Raw genomic sequence first — 12,045 nt, 5'->3', positions numbered from 1 at the left:
CATGGCCATGTATATTTACTAAGCATTTTACCCTAACATCGAGAGTTTTATTTGTATTACAAATACTAGGGGTTTTTATAAAAACCATATCATTGTTTGGTGACTCTGTTATTTGTAGACTTTTACCCTTGTTAGGTTGTAACGGCTCCTATGATATTAGTTCTTCTATTTGATTTGTTATTATGTCTACATGAGTTTCTAGTTGGTTTATTATAGTTTCTAATGTTGATACTCTTGTTTCTAAAAGAATGTTCCTAGTACTACTTTTAGTGGGTTGTGTTATTGGGATTAGGATATTAAAATAGTTCTGAAGACATAGATTACAAGCCTGTTTCTTGCAGGTTATACAGGTACCTCTTTTATCAATAGCTGGATAATAACTACACAAATAATAGGGTATATTATCTGTTCCTGTTTTTAATTTCCAATCATGTGTACAATTAGAGTCGCCTAAGTTTGTATTTAGTTATGTGAGCATTAAATTTGTATCCATGAAAGGAAAATCATCCCATAATTCTGGTTCTAAGTTTATTGATTTGTAATCAAAGTCTGTATAGTATGGGGGTTGTAGGAAGGAATTTACTAAACTATAGTCTGATGAAGGGGGAATTTCTTCCATATCATCTACAAAAATAATAGAGTAGATAGAAGATGTGTCTGAGACATCTGATTGAATTTCTACTAAATCTAAATTTGTGCAGGTAACTAATTTAGCTTCTCTCGTGTATAAGTTTTTCTTATTAGGGCACGCAGAAAACAAATGTCCTGGTTCATTACAAGCAAAACAAGTAATAGTGTTAGCATATGTTTTCTTTGGTTTGTATTTTCTGACATGTTTTTCTTTATTTAAATATGGTTTCTTTTCTCTACTTTTCCTGACATAATATGTTTTTCTTGACCTGACATTTTTAGTTTTGGTGGGTTGTGTAATGGCTTTAGTATTTCGATAATGCTTTTGTTTTTGTTTAGGTATCATTGAACCATACTGTTGGGGAGTATAAATCTGGCTACAAAACCCATATTGTTGGTTTTTAAGTTGTTTTTGAATATGGATATAAGTACATTTTTCTTTTAATACAGAAATTATGTGTTGGATACGTATTCCTATATTGTCATATTGTGGTGCTACTTTCGTGTCTGTCCAGGCTTTGTGTATTTCTTTTCCTAATTCTCCTGGAAGTTTACTAAATAGTCATTCTCCTAATTCTATATTACAGTAATTTCCTGATACTGCTGTTAAGGCAAGGAAGTCATTGCAAAAAGGTTTAATCCAATTCCAAATAAAAAGTTGTAATTGTTCTAGATCTCTCATAGTTTCTTTTTGTCTAATATCTAATCCTGTATTAGCATCTCTTGTTGTAAAAAGTCTGTGGATAGTGTTAGTTAGAGCCCTAGAGTCAATCATTTGATGGTTGTTGTATGGACTCGTTGTATCATATTCTTATGTATATATAAAGATATTTATTTATGGTTATTATACTTACTTGTATTGGTGTCAAATAACTAAGTATAATAGCGTCCTTGAGTAGAAGGTTTTTACCTATATCAATCGATTGGTTGAATCGATAGTGAAATGATATAGGGAACACTACTCTTAATCATTCCTAGTCAAGTATTAACTTTCAGGGACAATGTTAATGCGATGAGACTAGCATATAAGTCAACTCGATGACTTGATCTCACAAGTCATGGATATAGAGATATCAAGTTGACACATGGGTATGCATTGGAGAATGTATACTGAATGACCTGCCATGAGAAAGTATCATGGATCATTATATGAATGTCATATACTTTCTCATGTGGCTATTAGTATGACTATTAGTCCTTGGACCTGAAGTCACCATGGTTCCCTACATAATGAGTTACATACTTTGGCTTCGTCAAACGTCACCCGTAATTGGGTGGACTATAAAGACGATTACTAGGTATGTAACAAATTATGCGGAGGGATGTGAATGATGTAGATGAGATCTATCCCTCCTATATGACGGGAGTGACATCATTATTCTTGATAGAGTGAGACCACTAAATGCATGGCCATGCCCAAATGAATCAATATGAGATGTTGAGCTCATTTGATTGAGTGAGTCTACTTGGGATTCAAGATTTAGATTGATTAGAGGATGACACGGTCTTTGCCTCATATTGATCAATCTAGATGTCAAGGATAAAAGGACATTGTCACATATTATGAAGAGTCACAATTAGTAGTCACAAGGTGATGTTGGATCTCAACATTCTTGTAACTTGGGTAGTAATGATGTGTTACTAGATACCGCTCATTACTTATGCTTCTAAATGGGTTTAGGAGCATTGCCAACGTTACAAGAACCTATAGGGTCACACACAAAGGGCAATTAGATGGAGATTATGTTCATTTGATGAACCAAGAGGATTAGGTTCATATGATGAACCAAATTGGATTAAGAGTAATCCAAAATAAACTAATTGAGTTGGACTCAATTTGGTTCATGTGTTAAATAAGTCTAATTTGGACTTAGACTCATTGAGCCAATTTAATTCAATGAATAGAGATTCATTAAATTAAAATTGATTTGAACCAATGGTTAGATTTGATCAACCATGGGAGAGAAGTTGTCAAGTTTGACTTAACTTGAGAGGAAGATGAAAGGTCAAGTTTGACTTGACCATTGCCACCTCATTTGTGAGTTGGCATTAAGTGGACTAATGATGATATGCCACATCATCAAGGCTAGCACATTTGTGTGCCACCTCATGAGAGAGATCAAGAGTTGTGACTCTTGAAATCACATGGAGGTTTATAAGCCTTAAAAGGTGGTCGACCACTTAATTACACAAGTGTGAGTTTCATTTGGTTTTGGTAACCTCCTTCTTCTTCCTTTCTACCTTTCTTCTCTCCCTCTCCTCCACCATTGCTGATCCTCTAAGGTTGCTAGCACATCTTTAGAGGTTTTCTCCATCGATTTGTTCGTGTGGATACACATAGAGGGTTGTACACTTGACAACCTTGAGATCCGGCGAACCTTGGACGAGCGAGATTTGCGAAGGGCTTCGCATCAAGGGTAATCTCCTTTTCTTTGTAGATCTCGTGTAGATCTAGGTTAGAGAAACTCGTACACGTAGAAAATTTTGTTTTATAACTTCACACGGATCCGGTGGCATGGGATTCGGGGTTTCCGCAACGCAAAAAGCGATTTTTACGGCCCGAAAACCCAACAGATAGTGTAACAAAAATTAAGTATATTATTACCTTGTGAAGCAATCCTAGCTATTTCTTCAGGGTGAGTGGTTTTATAAGATTCCCATGCTGCTCTAGCCACATCTCCTAAATAGTTTTCTCCTACTCTTATCATAGCGTCACCAAATTCTATGTCTAATTCATGTTTTTCCTAGTAGTCTCTTTTGACTGAGACTATCCATTGTTCTAAATAAGTGTCATACATTTGTGGGTCATCACATTCTCCTATATTCAGTAAGACTGAATTCTTTCCAAAGTATGTAATTTCTGGTGGTCTTCTTTTCCCTATAGTTCTTAACATAGGATTATTGTTAGTATAAGGATGTATTTGTGTTCTTGGAGGATGTCCTTCTCCATAATCCATAGTTCTCATGGAACTTTTGGGGTATCTTACTTGCAAAGGTCTTGGTGTATTGGTAGCACTAGATTCTGCAGGGTTCATTAAAACAACGTTGGAAAAATAGTCTTTCTTTTTGGCTATAATGTTATGGTCCTCATCAAAATATAACATCCAATCTTCATCTAGCTTGTGATGTAGTATGTCAAAAGTTTCTAATTCTGTAAGATCTTCTTGTGTGAAATAATTAGCTATTTCAAATGGAAGGTAGACATATTCATTTAAATTATCATAAAATAGTAAATTGTCTTTTTCTTCCTGTGATATTTCTATATTCATTAGATTTAAAGTGGGTTGGTTATTTTCCTGGCTGTCTTTTTGAGAAGTTGAGGGTTTATAATTATGAAATCTTACTATTGATTTACTATGTTTATCTTTATAGATTATGAATTCTCTTGATTGTAGTGTTTATGGGGTAATATTTAGATCTAGGTTAAGATTCCAATCTAATCCAGCAAGTAAGTCAGACGAAAAGTCTTTAGGTTTTATGAAATAGATTCCCCTTGTCGTGAGTGTTTCTATTATGTTATTAATTTGTACTTTAAAACTGTTGTTTATGCTAGTCATTGTTTTTCCAAGAAAGATTATATCTATTTGAATATTATGTTTCTGAAAATCACCATATCCTCTAGCTTGAACAGAGATTTTAATATGTTCAATAAAGTCTAGAATGGTCATATTAAAATTGGGACAAAAATATGTAATTCCTAGATTACTATTCATATCTACTTCTATAAGTCCAATAACCACTTTGTCATTATCAGAGAACCTTGAGTCATATAGTACTAAAAAGACTTTAGCTCATATGCTTTTTCTAGTAAGTCCTCTTAGGCCAAACACAATAAGTCCTAAGTGAATATAGTTATGTTTTCTTTGTAAGAGTAGTCTAGCTGATTCTAATCTTTCTTCTCCTCCATCTGGTAGGTGTAATGGTTGGGTTCTATGATGTCTATAAAGTGAAGTGGAAAAGGATAACAACCCTTGATGATATAATCATTTTGGGTTTAGTGTATTTAATTGTTCATTAGAGAAAGTGTCTAAATTTTGGTCTATGTCTATAAGTTCTTCTAATTGATAGGTAGCCTGAGTGCTTGTAGATTTTCTGGATATCATAGGGAGATTCTTTTGAGGTCTTAGCGTATGAGATGAACCAGAAAAACTTTCAACTTGTGTTTTTGTTTGTAGAGTCATTAGAAGGTAAATCTTGTATTTTCAGGAATTTATAGGTTGTAGGTGGGTGTTTAGTAATAGTTTTGCCTAGGGAAAGTTTTCCAAGGTCTTTATTTATATTTTCTAATGTTTGCTTTAGATCCTGTGTCTGAATGTTTTTGTGTATGTGATTTTCCAAGGTAAGAATTTGATTTTCTAGGACTGTAAGTCTATAATGTAATGAAGTAAGTAAAGCTAGTTGTTGGTGTAATATTCCTCAGGTCAAGGTTGACCAAGTTGACTGAGCTTGGACTAAGTCAAGCTCGAGTCTTGATCCTTGGGTTTCGATATTTGACAATACATGTAAACAACACATGGAGATTGCAGGGGCAATTGTTCATGTGGGGAGATTGTGAAGAAGAGTCAAGTAGGTCAAGGTTGACTGGATATTTGACTGGAAAATCCTAGTGAGTGAAGCCAGGTGAAAGACTTAGTGAGTGAAGCTAGGCAGTATGGGAAATCCTGGTGAGTGAAGCCAGGTGAAAGACCTAGTGATTGAAGCTAGGCAGAAGGAAAATTCTAGTAAGTGAAACTAGGTGAAAGTCTTGGTGAGTGAAGCCAAACACAGGAAATCCAGATGGATCAAGTTTGATCAGACATCTGGTGTGAGGAAGTCCAAGTAGGTCAAAGGGATTGACCGGATACTTGGCACGAAGAAAAGTCCAAGTGGGTCAAAGGGATTGACCGGACACTTGGTGAGCGAGTTCTAGCAGGTCAAGGGTGACCGGATGCTAGACATGATGTACCAACAGGTCATAGGTGACCGGATGTTGGTTAAGGGGGCTTTGGGCTTGATTTTGGGCAAAATCAAGGAGCTGGATCGATCAACCGATCGATTGGCTCATGCCAAATTGATCGGCCGATCGATTGGGTGAGTCCCCACGACAAGCTTCCTCTCAATCGATCAGTGGATCGATTGGGAGAGGCTCAAAATCGCACAGAACAGCGTTGGATCGATCAGCCGATCGATCCAGAGCTCCCAATCGATCGGGCGATCGATTGGGAGGTGTGATTCTGCGCAATAAGCCTTGGATTGATCGGTGAATCGATCCAGGCGTTTCCCGAGAGTACAGAGGCACTCTGGATCGATCGACCGATCGATCCAAAGCCTCCCCGATCGATTGGGAGCAATCCAATCGATCGGGATCTGACCGTTGGCGCTGGATAAAGTCGTTGGCATGTGATTTCTTCGAGAGCACTCGCACTGTTCACTCCCGATCTACACAGCGATCTTCGAGGGTTCTTCTCCAGAGCTCACCGCCAGTTCTTAAAGCTTCTTGGAGCAGCGTTTCCAAGGTCAAGAGGCATCCCAAGCAAGAGGAAGAAGCTAGCTAGGGTTTATTGTACACGATCTTGTAAGATTTACTTGTATTTGCTTCTTCTTCTCTTCTTGTTTGTTGTGTGAGTTTGTAAAGGCTTCTCCGCCTTCGGTAGTTACCGTAAAAGAGTGTTTTCATAGTGGAGAGTGCTCGTGTGTGTGGATCCTTGGATTAGTCACCTCATCTTGAGGTGGATACCAAGTAAATCCTTTGTGTTAGCGTTGTATGTTTTGTTTCTTGTATTTCCGCTACATATCATTGAAGAAACAAGCAACGAAGAGCACGAGGAGCGTGACGAGCTATTGACCCCCCTCCCCCCCCTTTAGCTACATTTTGGTCCTAACAAGTGGTATCAGAGCGAGCCCGCTCTTCACCGGAATCATCGCCGAAAGGGGCAAAGAGCTAGAGGGTGTAGAAGTTGGAGCAAATTCTATCAAATCAAAGACTTCATCATCAAGGTCAACTTCAAATGGAATTCCAAGATGGTCTTGGATTCGACACAAGGGTGCCTCCACCATTCACAATGATGAGCTTCGATCTTTGGAGATCAAGGATCGAGAATTTCTTAATGGTAGAGATAGAGCAATGGTTTGCTCTAATGGAAGGCTTCGAAGCTCCAAAGAATTCAAGGGGCAAAATTCTCAAGAGGAGCAAGTGGAGCCAAGACCAAATTCAAAGATGTGAGGTCAATGACAAAGTGACCAAGCTTTTAGTCAATTTATTGCCGAGCAACATCTTGGAGCAAATTGAAAATTTTGAAGATGCCAAAGAGCTATGGAGAAAATTAGCCAAGATTCATGAGATCCTCTCCACTGTACCAATCCAAGAAAAATCCAAAGAGGGTGACTCATTGGACCAAGACCAAGAGGAGGAGAATTCTGAAGGTGAGAGATGCTCATCTTCCGAAGAAGAAGTCCAAGAAGCTTCATCTTCAAAGTAATGCAATGAAGAGGGCAAGGAGAGGGCATACTCCTTGTTCCATATACAAGACGAAGATGAAGAAGTCTCCACCTCTAGGATTGAGGGGGAGTGTAGATCATTGACACTGGAGCAAGAAGAAGCCTCCACATCCGGGTTAAGAGAAAAAGAGGATGAAAAAGCTTCCACCTCCACAAGTCAAGCTAAATCAAATGGAGGATCAAGTGTCATCCCTACACATGAAGGTATAAATGTTCCAATTAACAATAAAAATCATATTATATGTTTTGAGTGTAGGGAACATGGACACTACAAGAGCAAGTGCCCCAAATTGGCCAAGAAGAAGGGCCAAGTGGCACTAAAGGGCAAGGTGAAGCCTAAAGAGACTGCTCCCAGAACAAAGAACAGCAAAGAGCACATTGTGTGCTTCTCTTGCAATCAAAAAGGACATCATCGGAGCCAATGTCCTAAGGGGAAGAAAGCGGTCAAGGCTCAAGGAGGAGGCATGAGTCAAGGGGGAGCCTCCAAGGTAAAACGAAAGGTATCATTTGTTGAGCCTACACCTTTAAATAATGGTAAAAAGCATGTTAATTCTAAGTTTTATCATTTTAATGCTATTTACCAAAAAAATAGGGAGCGTAATAATATTAAAGAAAAACATACGGCTCTCCATGCTAAGACTACCACATCTAGGGCTAAGAAGGTAGATAACCAACTAAGAAGTAATCCTAAGGATTTTAGGTATTTACCTAAGAAAAAGAAAAATCAAGGTTTTAGTGAAAAATCCAAGGTTGAGGGATTATGGAGAGAAAATCAAGTCTTGAGGTCAAGACTTGATAAATTAGAAAAGACCCTAAAAATGATGGAAAATATCCAAAAAGGGCAAAATGAGCATAACCTAGGTTTAGGACAACAAAAGTCATCCAATGGCCATAGAGGTTTGGGATACAAACCAAAGGATAAGAAGGATGTAATTTCTTACCATAGGGTTCCATATAGCTATGGAACCGAGTCTAGGTCAAATGGTCAAGTCAAACATACTAGGAAGGTTATTCCTAAAAGTATTTTTGCAACAAAAGTGACTAAGACTTCTAAGAAGTCCAAGAAAGTCACAAAGAAGGTCACAAGGGAAGAAATCCCCAGAGTTGACCTAGAAAATGTGACCAAGGCTTCTAAGAAGCCTAACAAGGTCACTAGGAAGATATCTAGGGAAGTTATCCCTAGTGAATACCTAGAGCATCCAAGGAGCACCAATAGGTTTTGGGTTCCTAGGAGCATTTTCTCTACCCCTTAGATGGGTTAGAGAGTGTCAACTCTAATTGAAAGGGTAGTTAACCCAATCATGATAAAGTTGGCACTCTAAGAGCATTTTCAAGGTTATTGTTAACCTTTGAAAATGATAAGGATTAATGGCTTACTCTTGGAAAGAGTAAAATGTGCCAAAAATTTGAGTTTTTGGATATAATTTTAATTGGCACAAGAAATCAAGTCTAAAGAAATGTCAAGTTGGGATGTTAGCATTTTATTGGGAAGTTAAAGGCAAGTCTAAGCCTTATTTTAATTGGTTACTCTTTGAGAGAGTCATTTGTGCCAAATTTTAAGGAATATGCTTAATTTAAATTGGCACAGTGAAGGAAAAGGCAAAGAAAATGTCAAAATTAGGTTTTGGCATTTTCTTGATGAAATTGGGCAAATCTAGGATTTAGCTAAGGTTTTAGAATACTTAGATAGGTAATCTAGGTATATTTCATTAATACTAAAACTTGTTATGCTTTGTTTGCCCATCATATGTTATGACATCATGTTTATTTTTGCAATCATATTTTATTATGAAAACCACAAAAATACCATGTCATGTCATACATACATCATGTAGTTATAGGATATTTTCTTTTGAAAATTATTTCTTTTTGATGTATGCCATAATATTATCATGCATTAATTTATTTTATGCAAACTAAGGACAAATGGCATTCATTAACATGTAACATCCTTGGTGGATGTTCATCACCTCAAAATGCCTAGATAAATATGCATGATCTCTAAAATAGAGCAAAACCAAAGTTTACATCTCACTAAGAACTATAAGGTGACTAGTATGTGGTTTCGTACACATTAAATACAAGTGAGATGTTAGGATGATGAACAAAACTCAAGATGTTGATTTAGTGCATTATTTTGAGTTTTAGGTTCATCAAAATACATAGTTATGTGTTTTTCAATCATTGGGAAAGCTAATATACAAGTCATGTGCATTGAGCCAAAGGAACATGGTTGGATATTGGTTTTGAAAATCATTTTAAAATACTTTTGGAAAACCTTGGTGAAGGCTATCTTTTGATAGTAATCATCATTGAATAGTTGAGCACAAACTTGAAGAAAACACTAAAGTGTTTACAAGTTTTCAAGTTTGTGTCAATCTTTGAAAATATGAAGTATTTTCTTAGAAAACTATTCTTCCATGATACTATATGCCCTAAATAATGTCTACAATGATTTTTATGATTTTTAGAATTTTGTAGATTTTTTTAGGAGTTTCTGAAATTGACTGAAATGGAATTTCAGCTTTTCCAGAGCTTCAATCGATCACCCGATCGATTGAAGGGTCTCAATCGATCGGGCGATCGATTGAGAGCAAGCTTCTCGCGAACAGAAGTTTCCTGGATCGATCCACCGATCGATCCAACCCTCCTGAATCGATCAGTGGATCGATTCAAGCATGTTCAATCGATTGGGACCCAACTCCAATCAATTGGGAATGCTGATTTTGGCTGGTAAAGCCTGATTTCAGCATTTCGGACCATCTTTAGTCTAGGTAACCATTCTTAACCTCTCAAAACATATTTATACACATTTAAGGGGAGTTTTCATGATGAGAATAAGGATGGATTGGTTAAGGAAGACTAAGTCGAAGTTTATGTTGAGGTTTGGTTTCATTATTAAATTTATGAACCTCAAAACTTCTAATTTTGAGTTTCCTAAAGGTTTAGGGATTCCAAGTCATTGTTGGTGCAATGACAGAAGTTTCATGCATGTCTTTAGGGGGAGTTACTCTTTAAGGACATGAAAAATACTTTTCATACACCTTGGAAGGTGGTTAACCTTCTTTCGCGGAAATGCTTAAGGTTGAGCATTTGAAAATAATGGAGAGTGGATATCTTCATTATTCAAGGGGTGTCTGCTCAAGGACGAGCATTTAATGATAGTGAAGGGTATGGGACCTTCGTTATCGGGTTGTGAGCAACAAGTGAAGTTGTGAACAACGTTAGGTAACTCTTCAAGGGGAGTGTTTGCTTATTTTGATGTGTGCCAATAGGGGGAGAATGAAAGGGTTTAAGTTAGGCCTTCATTATCTAAGAGGGAGTTTGCCCTCTTAGGGGGAGAACGTAGGGTTTAACTTACGCCTTCATTGCCTAGTGGCATGAAGGGAGTTGAGGCTATGGGATTAGCCTAACTTAAATGTGGTATTGTCAAACATCAAAAAGGGGGAGATTGTTGGTGCAATATTCCTCAGGTCAAGGTTGACCAAGTTGACTGAGCTTGAACTAGGTCAAGCTCGAGTCTTGATGTTTGGGTTTCGATATTTGACAATACATGTAAACAACACATGGAGATTGCAGGGGCAATTGTTCATGTGGGGAGATTGTGAAGAAGAGTCAAGTAGGTCAAGGTTGACTGGATATTTGACTGGAAAATCCTAGTGAGTGAAGCCAGGTGAAAGACTTAGTGAGTGAAGCTAGGCAGTATGGGAAATCCTGGTGAGTGAAGCCAGGTGAAAGACCTAGTGATTGAAGCTAGGCAGAAGGAAAATTCTAGTAAGTGAAACTAGGTGAAAGTCTTGGTGAGTGAAGCCAAACACAGGAAATCCAGATGGATCAAGTTTGATCAGACATCTGGTGTGAGGAAGTCCAAGTAGGTCAAAGGGATTGACCGGATACTTGGCACGAAGAAAAGTCCAAGTGGGTCAAAGGGATTGACCGGACACTTGGTGAGCGAGTTCTAGCAGGTCAAGGGTGACCGGATGCTAGGCATGATGTACCAACAGGTCATAGGTGACCGGATGTTGGTTAAGGGGGTTTTGGGCTTGATTTTGGGCAAAATCAAGGAGCTGGATCAATTGGCTCATGCCAAATCGATCGGCCGATCGATTGGGTGAGTCCCCACGACAAGCTTCCTCTCAATCGATCGGTGGATCGATTGGGAAAGACTCAAAATCGCACAGAACAGCGCTGGATCGATCAGCCAATCGATCCAGAGCTCCCAATCGATCGGGCGATCGATTGGGAGGTGTGATTCTGCGTAATAAGCCTTGGATTGATTGGTGAATCGATCCAGGCGTTTCCCGATAGCACAGAGACACTCTGGATCGATCGACCGATCGATCCAAAGCCTCCCCGATCAATTGGGAGCAATCCAATCGATCGGGATCTGACCGTTGGCGCTGGATAAAGCCGTTGGCGTGTGATTTCTTCGAGAGCACTCGCACTGTTCACTCCCGATCTACACAGCGATCTTCGAGGGTTCTTCTCCAGAGCTCACCGCCAGTTCTTAAAGCTTCTTGGAGCAGCGTTTCCAAGGTCAAGAGGCATCCCAAGCAAGAGGAAGAAGCTAGCTAGGGTTTATTGTACACGATCTTGTAAGATTTACTTGTATTTGCTTCTTCTTCTCTTCTTGTTTGTTGTATGAGTTTGTAAAGGCTTCTCCGCCTTCGGTAGTTACCGTAAAAGAGTATTTTCATAGTGGAGAGTGCTCGTGTGTGTGGATCCTTGGATTAGTCACCTCATCTTGAGGTGGATACCAAGTAAATCCTTTGTGTTAGCGTTGTATATTTTGTTTCTTGTATTTCCGCTACATATCATTGAAGAAACAAGCAACGAAGAGCACGAGTAGCGTGACGAGCTATTCACCCCCCTCCCCTCTAGCTACATTTTGGTCCTAACAGTAGTATCGTGTTATTCTGTTGTACTAGAATTTGGTCT

The sequence above is a fragment of the Zingiber officinale genome, chromosome 1A (assembly GCF_018446385.1).
Source record: "Zingiber officinale cultivar Zhangliang chromosome 1A, Zo_v1.1, whole genome shotgun sequence".
Classification (NCBI taxonomy): domain Eukaryota; kingdom Viridiplantae; phylum Streptophyta; class Magnoliopsida; order Zingiberales; family Zingiberaceae; genus Zingiber; species Zingiber officinale.
The sequence above is the reverse complement of the archived record's forward strand: the minus strand, read 5'-3'. Positions refer to the sequence as shown.